The sequence below is a fragment of the Ranitomeya variabilis genome, chromosome 7, assembly GCF_051348905.1.
Source record: "Ranitomeya variabilis isolate aRanVar5 chromosome 7, aRanVar5.hap1, whole genome shotgun sequence".
Classification (NCBI taxonomy): domain Eukaryota; kingdom Metazoa; phylum Chordata; class Amphibia; order Anura; family Dendrobatidae; genus Ranitomeya; species Ranitomeya variabilis.
The window spans coordinates 160,686,380-160,710,413 of NC_135238.1; the positions used below are offsets into that span (position 1 = coordinate 160,686,380).

Genomic DNA, 24,034 nt, shown 5'->3' on the forward strand with positions numbered 1-24,034 from the left:
ATATGAACGCATAGCGGTATGTTCAGGTACCGACAGATTAAACAGTCTTCCCTTAGGAAATTTACTGCCTGGGATCAAATCTATAGCACAGTCACAGTCCCTATGAGGAGGCAGTGCACTGGACTCAGACTCACTGAAGACATCCTGATAATCAGACAAATACTCCGGAACTTCCGAAGGCGTAGAAGAAGCAATAGACACAGGCAGGGAATCCCCATGAATACCACGACAGCCCCAACTTGAGACTGACATAGCCTTCCAGTCCAGGACTGGATTATGGGTCTGTAACCATGGCAGCCCTAAAACAACCAAATCATGCATTTTATGTAAAACCAGGAAACGTATCACCTCGCGGTGTTCAGGAGTCATGCACATGGTAACCTGTGTCCAATACTGCGGTTTATTTGCTGCCAATGGCGTAGCATCAATACCCCTAAGAGGAATAGGATTTTCTAATGGTTCAAGAGTAAAACCACAGCGCTTAGCAAATGACAGATCCATAAGACTCAGGGCAGCACCTGAATCTACAAACGCCATGACAGGAAAAGACGACAGTGAGCAAATCAAAGTTACAGACAGAATAAATTTAGGTTGCAAATTACCAACGGTGACAGGACTAACAACCTTAGCTATACGTTTAGAGCATGCTGAGATAATATGTGTAGAATCACCACAGTAGTAGCACAAGCCATTCCGGCGTCTATGAATTTTCCGCTCATTTCTAGTCAGGATTCTATCACATTGCATTAAATCAGGTGTCTGTTCAGACAACACCATGAGGGAATTTGCGATTTTTCTATCACATTGCACCGAATTAGGTGTCTGTTCAGACAACACCATGAGGGAATTTGCGGTTTTGCGCTCCCGCAACCGCCGGTCAATTTGAATAGCCAGTGCCATAGTATCATTCAGACCTGTGGGAATAGGAAAACCCACCATAACATTCTTAATGGCTTCAGAAAGGCCATTTCTAAAATTAGCGGCCAGTGCACACTCGTTCCAATGTGTCAGCACGGACCATTTCCGAAATTTTTGGCAGTACACTTCAGCCTCGTCCTGCCCCTGAGACATAGCCAGCAAGGCCTTTTCTGCCTGAATCTCAAGATTGGGTTCCTCATAAAGTAAACCGAGCGCCAGAAAAAACGCATTAATATCAGCCAATGCCGGATCTCCTGGCGCCAGCGAAAAAGCCCAATCCTGAGGGTCGCCCCGTAAGAACGAAATAACAATTTTTACTTGCTGAGCAGAGTCTCCAGATGAACAGGGTCTCAGGGACAAAAACAATTTACAATTATTCACAAAATTCCTAAACTTAAACCTGTCTCCGGAAAACAGTTCAGGAATCGGTATTTTAGGTTCTGACCTAGGATTACTGATAACATAGTCTTGTATGCCCTGCACACGAGTAGCCAGCTGGTCCACACTTGTAATCAAGGTCTGGACATTCATGTCTGCAGCAAGCATAGCCACTCTGAGGTAAAGGGGAAGAAGAAAAAAAAAAAAAAAAAAAAAACTCAGAATCTTCTTTCTTATAATCCCTCTTCTGCAATGCATTAAACATTTAATACTGGCCTGGCAAACTGTTATGACCCCAATGGCGAGGGTCTCAGAGGAACGTGGAAGTCTGCAGAATACAAAAATCCAGCTCATAGGGCAGTGGTAGCTGGGTTGACCATATATCTACTCCTAACGCTAACACTAGAAGTAGCCGGGGATCATTCCTACGTTGATTCTAGATGACACGCTCCAGCCGGAGAATCTAGCTACCCCTAGTAGAGGAAAACAAAAGACCTTTCTTGCCTCCAGAGAAGGGGACCCCAAAGCTGGATAGAAGCCCCCCACAAATAATAACGGTGAGGTAAGAGGAAATGACAAACACAGAAATGAACCAGGTTTAGCACAGAGAGGCCCGCTTACTGATAGCAGAATAAAGAAAGGTAACTTATATGGTCAACAAAAACCCTATCAAAATCCACACTGGAAATTCAAGAACCCCCGAACCGTCTAACGGTCCGGGGGGAGAACACCAGCCCCCTAGAGCTTCCAGCAAAGGTCAGGATATATATTTGGAACAAGCTGGACAAAAATACAAAACCAAAACAAAATAGCAAAAAGCAAAAAGCGGACTTAGCTGATATAACTGGAACCAGGATCAGTAGACAAGAGCACAGCAGACTAGCTCTGATAACTACGTTGCCAGGCATTGAACTGAAGGTCCAGGGAGCTTAAATAGCAACACCCTTAACTAACGACCCAGGTGCGGATAAAAGGAATGACAGAAAAACCAGAGTCAAAAAACTAGTAACCACTAGAGGGAGCAAAAAGTAAATTCACAACAGTCGTCCTTCATACCTGCTTCAGATGCGGTTCCTCCAGTGCCGGTCTGCTCTGCCTCCGCTGGGGTCTGGAACGCTGGCTGCGGGGCCTTGTGCTGCGACGCTGTCATCTCTGCTTGCAGCACCTCGCTTTCCGGCAGGGCCTTGCTTTCCAGCTTCGGAGCGCTGGGACTTCTTCCCTGCTCCGGACCAGATGAGGCTGCCGACAGATGTCCGGTGAGGCTCCTGATGATGGCCTTCTTCCACCCGGCCTCGGTGCTCAGCTGCGTCCGCCGGGGTCGGTCGCTGAGCTCGTCCACTCCGACCTGCAGGAATTCAGCATCAGCGGTGGAGGCCTGGTTGCGGTGCCCCTCCGGGTGGCTGGGGGAGTCCTCTGCTCCGACCCCACGCTCCGGCTCCGGGTGGCTCGCCATGGCGTCCTCCATGTCGCTGACTTCTTCTTCCTGGTCCTTTTCCCGCTCTCTTCTTCGTGGGCGGTTTCGTTTTCTCTGTCTCTGCCCACCATTAAGGATCAGGAGGCGGATCTCGGCTGCTGACGGAAACGTCCTCAAGGGGCCGAGATATTTAGACTGGGCGGCCATTGTCTTTCGCGCTCTTCAGCTTGTTCACGCCCACTTCCACGCCCTTCTTCTTCTCCTGCGCTCTCCTCAGCGCTGTAATGGCGGCGGTTTTGGCGGGAACTTTTGGCGGTAAATGGCGCAGCACAGTCTTTGCAATAAAGTACAGTCCAAGCACAATAAATCACAGTTCCAAGGCACACATAACCTGATTCTTCAGGCTTAAGTAGATCCTGTTCGTGACGCCAAAATTTGGAGCGCCCCCACACCGCCGCAGGGCCGAGGGGTACCCGGAGCCGGGCCTCTGGGATCTCAGTCCTGGGGTTGTCACGGTGGCTAGACCCGGTCCGTGGCCCTGTCTGTCAGTGGGGGACGTCCGTTGCAAATAGGTGCTGTTAACGGTGGTATAGCGGTGCAGTTGTGGGGTGCAGGTCGCGGTAAATAACGAGGACACCAGGTTGCAGTCTCTTTACCTCTTTACTGGAGATCTCTCGGTCCTCAGTCCAGAATCCGGTCCACCAGGCTGCGCAAGTCCGGCCGGTCCAATGGCACTTCCAGAGTTCTCCTCACAGGTGGAAATCAGTGCCTTCCTTCTTAGCGCTTTGTGTTGTAGTCCTTCCCTGCTGTGCTTACGGAAAGTACCCCACAACTGTTGTGTCTGTTTCTTAAGTTCCCTCACGACTCGATTAACTGATCTTCTGCTAATCTTCCGTCCCTTCCTGATGTTACAGTAAGAACGGCACCCGTTTGTCAGGTAGGCCTGGAGTTCTTCCGGGACCCTAGAGACGCCCCTCTCCCGCAATTGCCCCCCAAGACTTCATAGGTGATATGTGGTAGACAGCCCGCCTGAGACTGACTGTCCTGCCGCTGTTTGGAGTATGGCTTAAAGCTGTATATTATTCCACTCCCTCGGCGTTCCGGCCACCGGTAATGCGCCTCAGCAAGGTGCTGCCTCTTTCAACAAAACCCCTGCTGGTATTCTCCTTCTGCTTGATTTCGTTTCTCACTCAGCACAATCTATCTCGCTTCTAATCCTTTCTTAGGGCACCGCCGCTATTCTGAGCAGGCACGGTCCCGTTACGTTCTTTCCAATGCCAAGCCTCTGCCAGGATCCCACCCCTGGCAGAGACCCTACTGTCTCTTCCTCCACAACACCCTCTCTCACTAGGTGTTGCTTCGTTCGATCCAGTCAGCTTTCTCTACTAACTTCCTGCCTGACCCCCAGTTTACCCACTATGGTGGGGAGTGGCCTAATGAATAGCACCCTTAGCTCCCCCCGGAGGCCCAGCTGTGAAACATATTGGTGTCTGTGATACCTGATTGGAGGAACTCCTTCAGTGCCATCGAACGCACCATGGCTCCCCTTAGTGGCGGAGCCACAGTACTGCAACGACCAGGACTCTGGGGCGCTGCAGATAGATAGATAGATAGATAGATAGTAGATAGATAGGAGATAGATAGATAGATAGATAGATAGATAGATAGATAGATAGGAGATAGATAGATAGACAGATAGAAGATAGATAGATAGATAGGAGATAGATAGATAGATAGATAGATAGGAGATAGATAGATAGATAGATAGAAGATAGATAGATCTATAGATAGATAGATAGATAGGAGATAGATAGATAGATAGATAGATAGATAGATAGATAGATAGATAGATAGATAGATAGGAGACAGATAGATAGATATGGGATAGATAGATAGATAGATAGATAGATAGATAGATAGATAGATAGATAGGAGATATATAGATAGATAGGAGATAGATAGATTTAAAAAAATAAAGAGCATTTTGTTCCAAAAAAGGAGTAGTTGATGCACGCTGGCTAGAAGTAATCCAAGAACGTACACAATTTACACAATGTGGATTAAAGAAACACTCCAATATCACTCCAATATCACTCCAATATCAAGCTTGACAAAGGCTCAGCATATCTCTGAACCCGGCCACAAAACGGCATCCGGTTGTATACACAGACGGGGCCATAGAGCGTGCGCTCTGCTGTGCATCATTTTCGAGCGTGTACATCTGCTGAGGCGAACACCCAGACGCAGTCTACTACATGCTTTATTCAGGTCGGAGGTTCTAGTTCGGGGTTTTGGATAGCTAGATAGGTAGATAGCTATACAAAGAAAGTAGACACAACACCATAACAGTAACAACCATAACTAACCATTAACTGTCACTATATGAGTGGTCGTAACAATGGACACCTAAGCTACTATAATGCCCTGTAGATGGGATAAGTAACATAGCTAATCAGAAGAACTATACTACATTTCTAATTGGAAGCATTTGCAAATATTATTATTACACCTATTACATAATGGGATAGGATCTTGGCGATGGAAATACCTCTTTAATTACTTAATGTCAAGATTTCATAATTATTGCTGAACAATTTACTTACTATTTATTATGATAATATCCCCCGATTTCTGAAACTGATAACAGGGCTGGAACATCTGTTTCTGCACCAGCCAGTAATACTTCTCCACATGCCCCCTTGGTGTTATAATACACTTGATTCGCAATGATACACACGTTCTACAACCTTCCTGGGCTTCCTTCCAACAACATGTTGAGAATGGCTGCACTTAATTAGACAGTTGGAGCCTGCCTACATGGCCCCATGAGGTTTCACTTTGCACAAAGATGTCTAATATATTGCTGTAAGCATGTGGGGAAAAAATAAAGTTCCGGTACATGACAGGCAATGGATTCAAAAACTTAAAGGGAATCTGTCATTAAGATCAACCTCCCAAACCACATGTATGAGCATGCAGGTCTCTGAAATATAAATACATCAAAACTCTTTAACTCCTTCATGACCAAGATATTTTTCATTTTTTTCGTTTTTGTTTTTTCCTCCCCTTCCTTCAAGAGTCATAACTTTTTTATTTTTCCGTCCCAATACCCATACAAGGACTTGTTTTTTTGGGACAAGTTGCACTTTTGAAATACACCATTCATTTTATCATGTGATGTATTGGAAAGTGGGAGAAAAATTCCAAGTACCTTAAAATTGCAAAAAAAAGGTGAAATTCTACATTTGTTTTTTTGTGTTTGTTATTTACTATGTTCACTATAAGGTAAAACTGACATGGCAATATGATTCTCCAGGTCAATACAAATATGCAGATACCAAACATGCATAGTATTTATTTTATTTAACCTCTTAGTGAACACCAGAATGACTAGCATCCCCCCACGGGTGGCAATCCAGCAGCTGTCGGCTGTATACTATAGCTGACAACTTGCTGCATCAGCAAACAACAGGTCCTGTTATGCCACTTTGCATTAATTCCTGAATAGCACCTGAAGGGTTAATAAACTATCTGAAAGCAATTTGCATATGTCGGGAAGGAGGGGTTGTTTTTAAATTAGTATCACTTTTTGAGGTTTCTAATATGTAGGACCCCCCAAAGTCACTTCAAAACTCAATAGGTCCCTAAAAAAAAAAAAAAGTTTTGTAAATTTCCTTGAAAAATTGAAAAATTACTGCTACATTTTTAAACCTTGGTAATCATAGCCGGTGTTCCACAACACCATGTGAATGGGGGAAGAAAAAGACCCCTAAACCCCAACAACCCCCGATATTAGAAGCGGTGCAGATGTAGCACATTATACATAGTGCATGCCATTAGGCTACTATGACAGGAGGGAAAATCCTTAACATATGAGCACCACAGCCCCCATGATACCGGGGCTAATAACAGCAAGGGAAGCAAAAAAGCTGATCGTTGCTCCGTGCATAGTAACAAAAAATCTAAGGTAAGTACATATCGCTAGTCATCATAGGTAGATTCATATGTCACAGTGCAACAAGAGACAAGAGGCTTACCCGTGCATGCGGGGAGAAGCGGAGAGGGGAGTCCCGCCGGTAGATGGGCCCCGACGCGCGTTTCGCAGCATATACACGCTGCTTCTTCAAGGGGAAGTAATCTCAGGTGCTACAGGACCTGCCTATAACCCCCTGACCTGAGTCAAGTGTGCGGCAGCCGCCAATCCCAGTAGCGCTGTCGGCGCATGCGCACTGCGGCAGGCAGGCCCCGCACAAGGACACGGCGCCACACCGAGCACACAGGTCAGGAAGCAAGGTTCCGGACCTGCGCGCAGGGGGGGATTGACGCCCGCCCATGTGCGAAAGCCGCCCGCAAGCAGGGCGATGCGCACGGCCACAAGGGGGCGTGCGCTGCCAGATAAATCTAAACTCAGGTAAACCCATGGATACATATAAAGAAAACGTAGACTGAACATTATGGCCATTGAATAATACATGCATCAACCTAACCCCATATGCCAAACAGTAGTAATAATTTATAACAAACATAACGCCAATAGCTTAACAAAATAACTGTGGCACCAAGGGAAATCCTTCCAAGTGTTTGGCCAGTCCAAATGTTCCAGAAATCCACAGATATGTGTTGTGAATTTGCTTTTTGCTCCCTCTAGTGGTTACTAGTTTTTTGACTCTGGTTTTTCTGTCATTCCTTTTATCCGCACCTGGGTCGTTAGTTAGGGGTGTTGCTATATAAGCTCCCTAGACCTTCAGTTCAATGCCTGGCAACGTAGTTATCAGAGCTAGTCTGCTGTGCTCTTGTCTACTGATCCTGGTTCCAGTTATATCAGCTAAGTCTGCCTTTTGCTTTTTGCTATTTGTTTTGGTTTTGTATTTTTGTCCAGCTTGTTCCAAATCTATATCCTGACCTTTGCTGGAAGCTCTAGGGGGCTGGTGTTCTCCCCCCGGACCGTTAGACGGTTCGGGGGTTCTTGAATTTCCAGTGTGGATTTTGATAGGGTTTTTGTTGACCATATAAGTTACCTTTCTTTATTCTGCTATCAGTAAGCGGGCCTCTCTGTGCTAAACCTGGTTCATTTCTGTGTTTGTCATTTCCTCTTACCTCACCGTTATTATTTGTGGGGGGCTTCTATCCAGCTTTGGGGTCCCCTTCTCTGGAGGCAAGAAAGGTCTTTTGTTTTCCTCTACTAGGGGTAGCTAGATTCTCCGGCTGGAGCGTGTCATCTAGAATCAACGTAGAAATGATCCCCGGCTACTTCTAGTGTTGGCGTTAGGAGTAGATATATGGTCAACCCAGTTACCACTGCCCTATGAGCTGGATTTTTGTATTCTGCAGACTTCCACGTACCTCTGAGACCCTCGCCATTGGGGTCATAACAGTTTGCCAGGCCAGTATTAAATGTTTAATGCGTTGCAGAAGAGGGATTATAAGAAAGAAGATTCTGAGTTTTGTTTTTTTTTCTTTCTTCTTCCCCTTTACCTCAGAGTGGCTATGCTTGCTGCAGACATGAATGTCCAGACCTTGATTACAAGTGTGGACCAGCTGGCTACTCGTGTGCAGGGCATACAAGACTATGTTATCAGAAATCCTAGGTCAGAACCTAAAATACCGATTCCTGAACTGTTTTCCGGAGACAGGTTTAAGTTTAGGAATTTTGTGAATAATTGTAAATTGTTTTTGTCCCTGAGACCTTGTTCATCTGGAGACTCTTCTCAGCAAGTAAAAATAGTTATTTCGTTCTTACGGGGCGACCCTCAGGATTGGGCTTTTTCGCTGGCGCCAGGAGATCCGGCATTGGCTGATATTGATGCGTTTTTTCTGGCGCTCGGTTTACTTTATGAGGAACCCAATCTTGAGATTCAGGCAGAAAAGGCCTTGCTGGCTATGTCTCAGGGGCAGGACGAGGCTGAAGTGTATTGCCAAAAATTTCGGAAATGGTCCGTGCTGACACATTGGAACGAGTGTGCACTGGCCGCTAATTTTAGAAATGGCCTATCTGAAGCCATTAAGAATGTTATGGTGGGTTTTCCCATTCCCACAGGTCTCAATGATACTATGGCACTGGCTATTCAAATTGACCGGCGGTTGCGGGAGCGCAAAACCGCAAATTCCCTCATGGTGTTGTCTGAACAGACACCTAATTCGGTGCAATGTGATAGAAAAACCGCAAATTCCCTCATGGTGTTGTCTGAACAGACACCTGATTTAATGCAATGTGATAGAATCCTGACTAGAAATGAGCGGAAAATTCATAGACGCCGGAATGGCTTGTGCTACTACTGTGGTGATTCTACACATGTTATCTCAGCATGCTCTAAACGTATAGCTAAGGTTGTTAGTCCTGTCACCGTTGGTAATTTGCAACCTAAATTTATTCTGTCTGTAACTTTGATTTGCTCACTGTCGTCTTTTCCTGTCATGGCGTTTGTAGATTCAGGTGCTGCCCTGAGTCTTATGGATCTGTCATTTGCTAAGCACTGTGGTTTTACTCTTGAACCATTAGAAAATCCTATTCCTCTTAGGGGTATTGATGCTACGCCATTGGCAGCAAATAAACCGCAGTATTGGACACAGGTTATCATGTGCATGACTCCTGAACACCGCGAGGTGATACGTTTCCTGGTTTTACATAAAATGCATGATTTGGTTGTTTTAGGGCTGCCATGGTTACAGACCCATAATCCAGTCCTGGACTGGAAGGCTATGTCAGTCTCAAGTTGGGGCTGTCGTGGTATTCATGGGGATTCCCTGCCTGTGTCTATTGCTTCTTCTACGCCTTCGGAAGTTCCGGAGTATTTGTCTGATTATCAGGATGTCTTCAGTGAGTCTGAGTCCAGTGCACTGCCTCCTCATAGGGACTGTGACTGTGCTATAGATTTGATCCCAGGCAGTAAGTTTCCTAAGGGAAGACTGTTTAATCTGTCGGTACCTGAACATACCGCTATGCGTTCATATATCAGGGAGTCTCTGGAGAAAGGACATATTCGTCCGTCTTCTTCCCCCCTTGGTGCGGGATTCTTTTTTGTGGCAAAAAAGGACGGATCTTTGAGACCTTGTATTGATTATCGGCTTTTAAATAAGATCACTGTCAAATTTCAGTATCCTTTACCGCTGTTGTCTGACTTGTTTGCCCGGATTAAAGGTGCCAAGTGGTTCACCAAGATAGACCTTCGTGGTGCGTACAACCTTGTGCGCATTAAGCAAGGTGATGAATGGAAAACCGCATTCAATACGCCCGAAGGTCATTTTGAGTACTTGGTGATGCCTTTTGGGCTCTCCAATGCGCCTTCAGTTTTTCAGTCCTTTATGCATGACATTTTCCGGAAGTATCTGGATAAATTTTTGATTGTTTATCTGGATGATATTTTGGTTTTTTCTGATGATTGGGATTCGCATGTGGAGCAGGTCAGGTTGGTCTTTAAAATTTTGCGTGAAAATTCTTTGTTTGTCAAGGGCTCAAAGTGTCTCTTTGGTGTACAGAAGGTTCCCTTTTTGGGGTTCATTTTTTCCCCTTCTGCTGTGGAGATGGACCCAGTCAAGGTCCGAGCTATTCTTGATTGGACTCAGCCCTCGTCGGTTAAGAGTCTTCAGAAGTTCTTGGGTTTCGCTAACTTCTACCGTCGTTTTATCGCTAATTTTTCTAGCATTGTGAAACCGTTGACGGATATGACCAAGAAGGGCTCCGATGTAGCTAACTGGGCTCCTGCTGCCGTGGAGGCTTTCCAGGAGTTGAAGCGCCGGTTTACTTCGGCGCCTGTTTTGTGCCAGCCCGATGTCTCACTTCCCTTTCAGGTTGAGGTGGATGCTTCAGAGATTGGAGCAGGGGCCGTTTTGTCGCAGAGAGGCCCTGGTTGCTCTGTTATGAAACCTTGTGCCTTTTTCTCCAGGAAGTTTTCGCCTGCCGAGCGAAATTATGATGTGGGCAATCGGGAGTTGTTGGCCATGAAATGGGCATTTGAGGAGTGGCGTCATTGGCTCGAGGGTGCTAAGCATCGTGTGGTGGTCTTGACTGATCACAAAAATCTGATGTATCTCGAGTCTGCTAAACGCCTTAATCCGAGACAGGCCCGCTGGTCATTGTTTTTCTCCCGCTTTGATTTTGTTGTCTCGTATTTACCAGGTTCAAAGAATGTGAAGGCCGATGCTCTTTCTAGGAGCTTTGTGCCTGATGCTCCTGGAGTCGCTGATCCTGTTGGTATTCTTAAAGATGGAGTTATCTTGTCAGCTATTTCTCCGGATCTGCGACGTGTGTTGCAGAGATTTCAGGCTGATAGGCCTGAGTCTTGTCCACCTGACAGACTGTTTGTCCCGGATAAATGGACCAGCAGAGTCATTTCCGAGGTTCATTCCTCGGTGTTGGCAGGTCACCCGGGAATTTTTGGCACCAGAGATCTGGTGGCCAGGTCCTTTTGGTGGCCTTCCTTGTCAAGGGATGTGCGGTCATTTGTGCAGTCCTGTGGGACTTGTGCTCGAGCTAAGCCTTGCTGTTCTCGTGCCAGCGGTTTGCTCTTGCCCTTGCCTGTCCCGAAGAGACCTTGGACACATATCTCCATGGATTTCATTTCTGATCTTCCGCTATCTCAGGGCATGTCCGTTATCTGGGTGATATGTGATCGCTTCTCCAAGATGGTCCATTTGGTTCCTTTGCCTAAGCTGCCTTCCTCTTCCGATCTGGTTCCTGTGTTTTTCCAGAACGTGGTTCGTTTGCACGGCATCCCTGAGAATATTGTGTCAGACAGAGGATCCCAGTTCGTTTCTAGGTTCTGGCGATCCTTTTGTAGTAGGATGGGCATTGATTTGTCGTTTTCGTCTGCTTTCCATCCTCAGACTAATGGACAGACGGAGCGAACCGATCAGACTTTGGAGGCTTATTTGAGGTGTTTTGTCTCTGCTGATCAGGACGATTGGGTGACATTCTTGCCGTTGGCTGAGTTTGCCCTTAATAATCGGGCTAGTTCCGCCACCTTGGTTTCGCCTTTTTTCTGCAACTCTGGTTTCCATCCTCGCTTTTCTTCGGGTCATGTGGAGCCTTCTGACTGTCCTGGGGTGGATTCTGTGGTAGATAGGTTGCAGCGGATCTGGAATCATGTGGTGGACAACTTGAAGTTGTCACAGGAGAGGGCTCAGCGCTTTGCCAACCGCCGCCGCGGTGTGGGTCCCCGACTACGCGTTGGGGATTTGGTATGGCTTTCTTCCCGCTTTGTTCCTATGAAGGTCTCCTCTCCCAAATTTAAACCTCGTTTTATTGGGCCTTACAAGATATTGGAAATCCTTAATCCTGTATCTTTTCGTCTGGATCTTCCTGTGTCGTTTGCTATTCACAATGTATTTCATAGGTCCTTGTTGCGGCGGTACATTGTGCCTGTAGTTCCTTCTGCTGAGCCTCCTGCTCCGGTGTTGGTTGAGGGCGAGTTGGAGTACGTGGTGGAGAAGATCTTGGATTCTCGCCTCTCCAGGCGGAGGCTTCAGTACCTGGTCAAGTGGAAGGGCTATGGTCAGGAGGATAATTCCTGGGTGGTCGCCTCTGATGTTCATGCGGCCGATTTAGTTCGTGCCTTTCATGCCGCTCATCCTGATCGCCCTGGTGGTCGTGGTGAGGGTTCGGTGACCCCTCACTAAGGGGGGGGTACTGTTGTGAATTTGCTTTTTGCTCCCTCTAGTGGTTACTAGTTTTTTGACTCTGGTTTTTCTGTCATTCCTTTTATCCGCACCTGGGTCGTTAGTTAGGGGTGTTGCTATATAAGCTCCCTAGACCTTCAGTTCAATGCCTGGCAACGTAGTTATCAGAGCTAGTCTGCTGTGCTCTTGTCTACTGATCCTGGTTCCAGTTATATCAGCTAAGTCTGCCTTTTGCTTTTTGCTATTTGTTTTGGTTTTGTATTTTTGTCCAGCTTGTTCCAAATCTATATCCTGACCTTTGCTGGAAGCTCTAGGGGGCTGGTGTTCTCCCCCCGGACCGTTAGACGGTTCGGGGGTTCTTGAATTTCCAGTGTGGATTTTGATAGGGTTTTTGTTGACCATATAAGTTACCTTTCTTTATTCTGCTATCAGTAAGCGGGCCTCTCTGTGCTAAACCTGGTTCATTTCTGTGTTTGTCATTTCCTCTTACCTCACCGTTATTATTTGTGGGGGGCTTCTATCCAGCTTTGGGGTCCCCTTCTCTGGAGGCAAGAAAGGTCTTTTGTTTTCCTCTACTAGGGGTAGCTAGATTCTCCGGCTGGAGCGTGTCATCTAGAATCAACGTAGGAATGATCCCCGGCTACTTCTAGTGTTGGCGTTAGGAGTAGATATATGGTCAACCCAGTTACCACTGCCCTATGAGCTGGATTTTTGTATTCTGCAGACTTCCACGTACCTCTGAGACCCTCGCCATTGGGGTCATAACAGATATGATGAAAATGATAATTCCAGAAGAGTGCATGGTAAAGATGGAAGGAGGAGGACCAAGGCAGAGCCCAAAGATTACTAATGACAAAAAAAGAAGAAGGATTAAACAATTTAAAAACAAGTTAAAAACATAAGAAAGAAACCCCCCGGAGGGAACATGATAACAATAAACGATGGAACATCCCATAGAGAAAAACAGGATTAGGGCTAAATGGCAGAAAGTGGCAAAAAATAAGCGGCAAAAGACAAATGAGACAGTCCAGAGCTACAGAAAAGGGGCGAAACTAAGGGATTCATTGAGACCTTTGGGGGTCATGGTGTCAAGCAAGGTAATCCACTTAGTTTCAATTTGAGCTAACCGTTTCTTATTATCCCCACCCCTGATACCCAGATGGAGGACATCAATCCCCCTCACTTGTAGCAACTTCTCGTTACAGCGATGGTGGAGCTTAAAGTGACGGGGGATTGTTTTAAGTTCCACCCCAGGTGACGCCGTCCTGGCCGCGCCAATGTCCCGCACATGCTCCCTAACGCGAACTCTCAGTTCGCGCGTAGTGAGGCCAACGTATATCCTGGGGCACGGACAGGTGGCATAATAAATCACATTGGTAGTCCCACAGGATATACGTTCTTTAATCTGGAATGTTTTTACGCCATCACTAGAAATAAAATCGGAGCAGCGCCGGACATTGGCGCAGGCAAGACAGTGCCCACATGGGGTGCATCCCGGGCGAGGGCCACCAGTAGTTTTTTTTTTGTTATTAGTAATCTTTGGGCTCTGCCTTGGTCCTCCTCCTTCCATCTTTACCATGCACTCTTCTGGAATTATCATTTTCATCATATCTGTGGATTTCTGGAACATTTGGACTGGCCAAACACTTGGAAGATATGAACATTTCCCTTGGTGCCACAGTTATTTTGTTAAGCTATTGGCGTTATGTTTGTTATAAATTATTACTACTGTTTGGCATATGGGGTTAGGTTGATGCATGTATTATTCAATGGCCACAATGTTCAGTCTACGTTTTCTTTATATGTATCCATGGGTTTACCTGAGTTTAGATTTATCTGGCAGCGCACGCCCCCTTGTGGCCGTGCGCATCGCCCTGCTTGCGGGTGGCTTTCGCACATGGGCGGGCGTCAATCCCCCCCTGCGCGCAGGTCCGGAACCTTGCTTCCTGACCTGTGTGCTTGGTGTGGCGCCGTGTCCTTGTGCGGGGCCTGCCTGCCGCAGTGCGCATGCGCCGACAGCGCTACTGGGATTGGCGGCTGCCGCACACGTGACTCAGGTCAGGGGGTTATAGGCAGGTCCTGTAGCACCTGAGATTACTTCCCCTTGAAGAAGCAGCGTGTATACGCTGCGAAACGCGCGTCGGGGCCCATCTACCGGCGGGACTCCCCTCTCCGCTTCTCCCCGCATGCACGGGTAAGCCTCTTGTCTCTTGTTGCACTGTGACATATGAATCTACCTATGATGACTAGCGATATGTACTTACCTTAGATTTTTTGTTACTATGCACAGAGCAACGATCAGCTTTTTTGCTTCCCTTGCTGTTATTAGCCCCGGTATCATGGGGGCTGTGGTGCTCATATGTTAAGGATTTTCCCTCCTGTCATAGTAGCCTAATGGCATGCACTATGTATAATGTGCTACATCTGCACCGCTTCTAATATCGGGGGTTGTTGGGGTTTAGAGGTCTTTTTCTTCCCCCATTCACATGGTGTTGTGGAACACCGGCTATGATTACCAATGTCCTGGTTTTAATGTTGTTATAATAAAAATTTTTTACATGTTTATTTACTTCCGGCTCCCGGTTCTCCTTTTTTGTATATTCAGTAATTGGAGCAATGGTTCTATAAATCCGGGTCACTACTATAGGTACACTGGTACTTTTCCCTGGATTATTTAACCCCTTAAGCCCCGAGGGTGGTTTGCACGTTAATGACCAGGCCAATTTTTACAATTCTGACCACTGTCCCTTTATGAGGTTATAACTCTGGAACGCTTCAACGGATCTTGGCGATTCTGACATTGTTTTCTCGTGACATATTGTACTTCATGTTAGTGGTAAAATTTCTTCGATATAACTTGCGTTTATTTGTGAAAAAAACGAATATTTGGCGAAAATTTTGAAAATTTCGCAATTTTCCAACTTTGAATTTTTATGCCCTTAAATCACAGACATATGTCACACAAAATACTTAATAAATAACATTTCCCACATGTCTACTTTACATCACCACAATTTTGGAACCAAAATTTTTTTTTGTGACGGAATTATAAGGGTTAAAAGTTGACCAGCAATTTCTCATTTTTACAACACCATTTTTTTTTTAGGGACCACATCTCATTTGAAGTCATTTTGAGGGGTCTATATGATAGAAAATACCCAAGTGTGACACCATTCTAAAAACTGCACCCCTCAAGGTGCTCAAAACCACTTTCAAGAAGTTTATTAACCCTTCAGGTGTTTCACAGGAATTTTTGGAATGTTTAAATAAAAATGAACATTTAACTTTTTTTCACACAAAATTTATTTCAGCTCCAATTTGTTTTATTTTACCAAGGGTAACAGGAGAAAATAGACCCCAAAAGTTGTTGTACAATTTGTCCTGAGTACGCTGATACCCCATATGTGGGGGTAAACCACAGTTTGGGCGCATGGCAGAGCTTGGAAGCAAAGGAGCGCCATTTGACTTTTCAATGCAAAATTGACTGGAATTGAGATGGGACGCCATGTTGCATTTGGAGAGCCCCTGATGTGCCTAAACATTGAAACCCCTAACAAGTGACACCATTTTGGAAAGTAGACCCCCTAAGGAACTTATCTAGATGTGTGGTGAGCACTTTGACCCAACAAGTGCTTTACAGAAGTTTATAATGCAGAGCCGTAAAAATAAAAAATCATATTTTTTCACAAAAATTATCTTTTCACCCCCAATTTTTTATTTTCCCAAGGGTGAGAGAAGAAATTGGACCCCAAAAATTGTTGTGCAATTTGTCCTGAGTACGCTGATACCCCATATGTGGGTGTAAACCATTGTTTGGGCGCAGGGCAGAGCTCGGAAGGGAAGGAGCGCCATTTGACTTTTCAATGCAAAATTGACTGGAATTGAGATGGGACGCCATGTTGCATTTAGAGAGCCCTTGATGTGCCTAAACATTGAAACCCCTAACAAGTGACACCATTTTGGAAAGTAGACCCCCTAAGGAACTTATCTAGATGTGTGGTGAGCACTTTGACCCAACAAGTGCTTTACAGAAGTTTATAATGCAGAGCCGTAAAAATAAAAAATCATATTTTTTCACAAAAATGATCTTTTCACCCCCAATTTTTTATTTTCCCAAGGGTAAGAGAAGAAATTGGACCCCAAAAATTGTTGTGCAATTTGTCCTGAGTACACTGATACCCCATATGTGGGTGTAAACCATTGTTTGGGCGCAGGGCAGAGCTCAGAAGGGAAGGAGCGCCATTTGACTTTTCAATGCAAAATTGACTGGAATTGAGATGGGACGCCATGTTGCGTTTGGAGAGCCCCTAATGTGCCTAAACATTGAAACCCCCCACGAGTGACACCATTTTGGAAAGTAGACCCCTTAAGGAACTTATCTAGATGTGTGTTGAGCACTTTGACCCAACAAGTGCTTCACAGAAGTTTATAATGCAGAGCCGTAAAAATAAAAAATCATATTTTTTCACAAAAATGATCTTTTCACCCCCATTTTTTTATTTCCCCAAGGGTAAGAGAAGAAATTAGACCACAAAAGTTGTTGTGCAATTTGTCCTGAGTACGACGATACCCCATATGTGGGTGTAAACCATTGTTTGGGCGCATAGCAGAGCTCAGAAGGGAAGAAGCGCTATTTTACTTTTCAATGCAAAATTGACTGGAATTAAGATGGGATGCCATGTTGCGTTTGGAGAGCCCCTGATGTGCCTAAACATTAAACCCCCCCACAAGTGACACCATTTTGGAAAGTAGACCCCCTAAGGAACTTATCTAGATGTGTTTTGAGAGCTTTGAACCCCCAAGTGTTTCACTACAGTTTATAACGCAGAGCCGTGAAAATAAAAATTATTTTTTTTTTTCACAAAAATGATTTTTTAGCCCCCAGTTTTGTATTTTCACAAGGGTATCAGGATAAATTGGACCCTAAAAGTTGTTGTCCAATTTGTCCTGAGTACGCTGATACCCCCTATGTGGGGGGGAACCACTGTTTGGGCGCATGACAGAGCTCGGAAGGGAAGGAGCGCCATTTGGAATGCAGACTTAAATGGATTGGTCTGCAGGCGTCACGTTGCATTTGCAGAGCCCCTGATGTACCCAAACAGTACAAACCCCCCACAAGTGACCCCATATTGGAAACTAGACCCCCCAAGGAACTTATCTAGATGTGTTGTGAGAACTTTGAACCCCCAAGTGTTTCACTACAGTTTATAACGCAGAGCCGTGAAAATATATATATTTTTTTTTCACAAAAATGAAATTTAGCCCCCAGTTTTGTATTTTCACAAGGGTATCAGGATAAATAGGACCCCAAAAGTTGTTGTCCAATTTGTCCTGAGTACGCTGATACCCCCTATGTGGGGGGGAACCACTGTTTGGGCGCATGACAGAGCTCGGAAGGGAAGGAGCGCCATTTGGAATGCAGACTTAAATGGATTGGTCTGCAGGCGTCACGTTGCATTTGCAGAGCCCCTGATGTACCCAAATAGTACAAACCCCCCACAAGTGACCCCATATTGGAAACTAGACCTCCCAAGGAACTTATCTAGATGTGTTGTGAGAACTTTGAACCCCCAAGTGTTTCACTACAGTTTACAACGCAGAGCCGTGAAAATAAAACAAATTTTTTTTCCCACAAAAATGATTTTTAGCCCCCCAAATTTTTATTTTCCCAAGGATAACAAGAGAACTAGGACCCCAGAAGTTGTTGTTCAATTTGTCCCTAGTACGCTGATGCCCCATATGTTGGGGTAAACCCCTTTTTGGACGCACGGGAGAGCTCGGAAGGGAAGGAGCACTGTTTTACTTTTTCAACGCAGAATTGGCTGGAATTGAGATTGGACGCCATGTCGCGTTTGGAGAGCCCCTGATGTGCCTGAACAGTGGAAACTCCCCAATTCTACCTGAAACCCTACCCCTAACCTCACCCCTAACCGTTTACTGAACATTTTCTGACAGTCATAAGTGCCACGTATATAAGTGCCACGTATATAAGTGCCACGTATATAAGTGCCACGTATATAAGTGCCACGTATTTAAGAGCCACGTATTTAAGTGCCACGATATTTCAGTGCCACGTATTTCAGTGCCACGTATTTCAGTGCCACGTATTTCAGGCACTGAAAAATACGTGGCACGTAAATACTTCAGTGCCACGATATTTCAGTGCCACGATATTTCAGTGCCACGTATTTCAGTGCCACGTATTTCAGGCACTGAAAAATACGTGGCACGTAAATACGTGGCACGTAAATACGTGGCACGTAAATACGTGGCACTGAAATACGTGGCACTTAAATACGTGGCACTTAAATACGTGGCACTTAAATACGTGGCACTTAAATACGTGGCACTTATATACGTGGCCACTGAAATATCGTGGCACTTATATACGTATATACGTATATAAACGTATATTTCAGTGCCACGTATTTCAGTGCCACGTATTTCAGGTTAGGGGTAGGGTTAGGGGTAGGGTTAGGGTTTTTTGTTTTTTTCTTGTTTTCTTGTGTTTTTCTATAAAAACGCATGCGTTTTACCGCGTTTACATGCATTTTTTCACACATGCCGTTTTTTTAAAAAACGCATGCAGATAAAAACGCAAGTGTGAAACCAGACTAAAAGACGCTTTTTATAGCAAAAAAGTTTTTGCGTCTCCACATTTTGAGACCTATAATTTTTCCACATTTTGGTCCACAGAGTCATGTGAGGTCTTGTTTTTTGCGGGACGAGTTGACGTTTTTATTGGTAACATTTTCGGACACGTGACCATTTTTTATCACTTTTTATTCCGATTTTTGTGAGGCAGAATAACCAAAAACCAGCTATTCATGAATTTCTTTTGGGAGAGGCGTTTATACCGTTCTGCGCTTGGTAAAATTGATAAAGCAGTTTTATTCGTCGGGTCAGTACGATTACAGCGATACCTCATTTATATCATTTTTTTATGTTTTGACGCTTTTATACGATAAAAACTATTTTATAGAAAAAATAATTATTTTGGCATCGCTTTATTCTGAGGACTATAACTTTTTTATTTTTTTGCTGATGATGCTGTATGGCGGCTTGTTTTTTGCGGGACAAGATGATGTTTTCAGCGGAAACATGGTTATTTATATCCGTCTTTTTGATCGCGTGTTATTCCACTTTTTGTTCGGCGGTATGGTAATAAAGCGTTGTTTTTTGCCTCGTTTTTTTTTTTTTCTTACGGTGTTTACTGAAGGGGTTAACTAGTGGGCCAGTTTTATAGGTTGGGTCGTTACGGACGCGGCGATACTAAATATGTGTACTTTTATTGTTTTTGTTTGTTTTTTTTAGATAAAGAAATGTATTTATGGGAATAATATTTTTTTTTTTATTATTATTTATTTAGGAATTTATTTTTTTTTTTTTTACACATGTGGAAATTTTTTTTTTTACTTTTTTACTTTGTCCCAGGGGGGGACATCACAGATCGCAGATCTGATAGTGTGCACAGCACTCTATCAGATCTGCGATCATACTTTCATCGGAGCAGGCTGCAGCTTTCATCTGCAGCCTGCTCCGACCCGGAAGTGCTCCCTGCAGGACCCGGATACAGCCCCTCGGCCATTTTGGATCCGGGGCCTGCAGGGAGAAGACGTTCGGTACGAGGTGAGTACATCACCTTGTACCGATCGTCTCAGGGAAGCACGCAGGGAGCCCCCTCCCTGCGCGATGCTTCCCTGTACCGCCGGTACACCGCGATCATGTTTGATCGCGGTGTGCCGGGGGTTAATGTGCCGGGGGCGGTCCGTGACCGCTCCTGGCACATAGTGCCGGATGTCAGCTGCGATATGCAGCCGACACCCGGCCGCGATCGGCCGCGCTCCCCCCGTGAGCGCGGCCGATCGCGTATGACGTACTATCCCGTCACCGGGAATTAAGGCCCACCCCACCTCGACGGTATAGTACGTCATACGGGCTTAAGGGGTTAATATGTATTCGGATCCCTGGTTATTTTTAAACCTTGTAAAATTCTAATAAAATAAAACAACATTTTATAATTGGTGCTGATGTAAAGCAAATATGTAGGAAATGTCATTTATTAATGTTTTTAAGTGGTATGACTATCTGGATTAAAGGGGAAAGCATTCAAAGTTTGAAAATTGCAGTTTTGTTTTTTAATTTTTGTAAAATTTCTGATTTTTTTTTACATTAACACATAAATTTACCATTATCATAAAGTTCAATATGTCACAAAAAAAAAGTCTCAAATCCATGGGATATGTTTAAGCATTCCAGAGTTATCACCACATAACGTGTCACTGGTGCGATTTGAAAAATTGGGTGAGGGCTTAGTTTTTGGTCCCTGAGCTGAAGTTTGTAATTGTTTATTTTCATTTTGGTGCGTTTCTTCAGTGTTTTTTCACCACCCATTCAAGTCAGTGGGTGAAAAACGCTGAAAGTGACATGGTTTATATCCAAAAAAACCATATTAATGACAAAAAAACCAAGCTATGTGCATGAGATTTCTGAAATCTCATATGCTTTGCTGGTACTGTAAAAAGCAGCTAAAACTTGAAAAACACAAAAAAACGCAGCAAATACGCCTAGTGTGAACTTAGACTAATTTTGGTGTTTCGTTTGGAAATGCAGAGATTCCAACTACAAGTGCTTCTCACAAAATTAGAATAGAAACAAAAAGTTAATTTATTTCAGTTCTTCAATACAACAAGTGAAACTCATATATTATATAGAGTCATTACAAACAGAGTGATCTATTCCAAGTGTTTATTTCTGTTAATGTTGATGATTATGGCTTACAGCCAATGAAAACATGTTAACAGCTGCGGGTGGATCTATGCTCCACACACAGTTGTTAGAGGCACATAATGGCTGACTAAATCTGCCATCGGCTGTCAGAAAAGATGCAAATTCAGAATGCAGGCCCACATCAAAGTCAGGGACCCAACATATGAAGAACAGTGGCATGTAAAAGTTTGGGCACCCCTGGTCAAAATCACTGTTATTGTGAACAGTTAAACAAGTTGAAGATGAAATGATCTCTAAAAGGCCTAAAGTTAAAGATGACACATTTCCTTTGTATTTTAGGAAAAAATATACTGTATATATTTTTTCATCTTTTTCCATTTTAAAAATTGTTAAAAGAAAAATGTGCAGGTGAAAGTATCGGCACCCACCATGGCTAGTACCTAGTATCACCCATTTTGCAAGTATCACAGTTTTGAATCAAACAACTTTTTGATCCCACAAATATCATTGTGAGTGACTGCAAACTTATCGATTTGGACCGGACATCCTCTTTAACCATAATTTGTAACATCAAGCAGTTCTTGGATTTAGAGAGGACCAGCTTTTGTTGACATGTCTGCCCTAGTAAATACCTACCCTACATCTGCCGCTTCTCATTTGATTAGCTAGCTGGGTGCCTCACACTGCAACAATAATGAGTCTCCAGACCTGCTAATCAAAAAAAGAGCCAGGAATGCCATCAGGTAGAAGTTCATTCTCGTGGCCATAGATTATTGATTTGGCCGATGGACCTGGTCCTACACATCAATTCGCACCAACTCTAATACTGGCCCCAAATACTTTTTATCCTCATGTGCACATGATGGTCTATTCTCAGAAGACATCAGAAATTATTTTAATAATACCTAGCTCTAGATAAATGGACAATTATTCCAGGTATACAGAATTATGTTTACCGCTGTGGTAACATCATGTTCCTGGAAGCAACAAGAACATATGAGTTTTCTACCAGTTAGAACAGAAATTTCCATGAAGACATGATTATCATTAGGAACATGCAACTTCATCAAAATCCCAACAATACATTTAGCAGTACCAGTGTCCCTTCCACCGCGTCTAACATCTCGGCCACACAGGCCGTTCAGCACCCAGTAGTGACAATATGGCAATTGGAATGGTCGCCTTCGCTTAGCTTCTGAGGCGCCCTCCCTGGGACCTTCAGAGATAACAGACTCCGCTGTTTCATCTGTTTGAAGCTGATTTTGGTGTAATTGCCGACGCTGTGCGGCTGTGTGAGCGGCAGTGATAGCTGTTCTGTTATTAGGGAGCAGGATTATCTTAGCCATTACAATATATCTTCGGCCTTTTTTCCTAGCCCTTTCTAATTTGTGACTTTGTTCTACTTTCAAGTTATTGCAGAGCTGGGCCATAAAACTCACACTGTTATTGACTTCACACTGGGCAGCGGGATCTTGGAGGATATTTTATTCAGATGCCATGCATCAGTGCCGCAGAAGGGGTTTAGGACTTTATGTATGAAAAAAATTGCATAAAAATATCAGTGTAATATATGCAGGAAGGAATAAAGTGAAATAATTGGTTACTTTTAGAGCAGCATGATCCAGTAATTTACAGAATTACGGTAATTCGCTTAACTTTGCTAATGTAACTTCTACACTGAATGAGCACAGACAGTTTGTCTTATTACTGTGGGAATTAGACTATCTCCGACACTGTTGTTTGTGCTTATAAATTGATGGCTATATTGCAATGTGTCGAGAATATGGAAAAAGAATCCAGTCTTTTAGTCCCTGATAATTGTCGCTTAATGCTGCTTATTCTCGTAGATATTGCCTCAAAAAGTCAATTGATCTACTATGAACAAAGTGCACAAGAAAACTTTATAAACTTCTGGAGGAATGCATTATTGTATCAAACTGTTTATATTACATTTTGGATTCTTTTTTAAATCTTGAAACATGGCACGAAGTGAAGGTGACCTGGTAGACCCGAGTTCCCATTTTAGACTTTATCATGATAAATAGCTTTTAAAGTCCACATAATGGCTTACATAGCAGTTTGGGCTCTCTCACACCACTGTATTATCAGTCTGAGCATGATCTATTGGGCTGTGCACATGTACGATTTTTTCCTCGGACTGAATTGGCCACTGAAACATTGCAGCATGTCCGAGTTTGATCCAATACTTGGATCACACTCGGCCATGCAGGTCAATGAGTACATGGACACTAGAGATGAGCGAATTTGCTCAGGTTCCCTCTTATTCGGCAAGCTAAAGCACTTGCCAAATAAGCCGCAGAGGGAATCCGGCTTCCTGGATCGTGCTGGCCGTTCATCTGATTGGTGCCACTGCTGCATATGTCGTGGCTGTGTCACAGTCACAACACATGCATTGAGAGCCTGTTTGTTGGGCTCTCCATGTATGTGTTGTGACTGTGACACAGCCATGACACATGCAGCTGCAGCGCCGATCAGCTGATCGGCTGTCGTGACTCGTGATCCAGGAAGCCGAGTTCCCTCTGCAGCTTATTCGGCAAGCGCTATAGCTTGCCAAATAAGAGGGAACCCAAGCAAATTCGCTCAACTCTAATGGACATCCTCAAACTGCATTGGGAGGACATCAGAGTGCAGTCTAATTTCTGAGCACTGACACAATGGAGAAGATGGAGACATTTTTTCATCTTCTCATTTGAGAGAATCGGATCACACAATGCTGTCATTTGCATAATCGACTGGATTCTCTCAGATACTAGAATCTACCGGCATCTGATCCTAGCCGTAAATAGTTTTTTTCATCTAATAAGTTATATCTACCACTCGTTTCCTTATTTCGGGTATATAATCCAAGACAGGACTTTAGTAAGATATCTCATTATGGTCATTGAATACTTAACATCGTTCATCACTGACTGCCCTTTCTAGTCATCTAGAGTCTATTGTCTGTGCTTATTAGTGTCA

At 44.3% G+C, this 24,034-nt stretch overlaps 1 protein-coding gene across 3 annotated transcripts in view; it reads right to left on the bottom strand.

The window, feature by feature from the left end:
- Nucleotides 1-24,034, bottom strand: part of LOC143784206 (voltage-gated delayed rectifier potassium channel KCNH8-like) — a 730,833-nt gene that overhangs the window by 107,991 nt on the left and 598,808 nt on the right. The window lies entirely within an intron of this gene.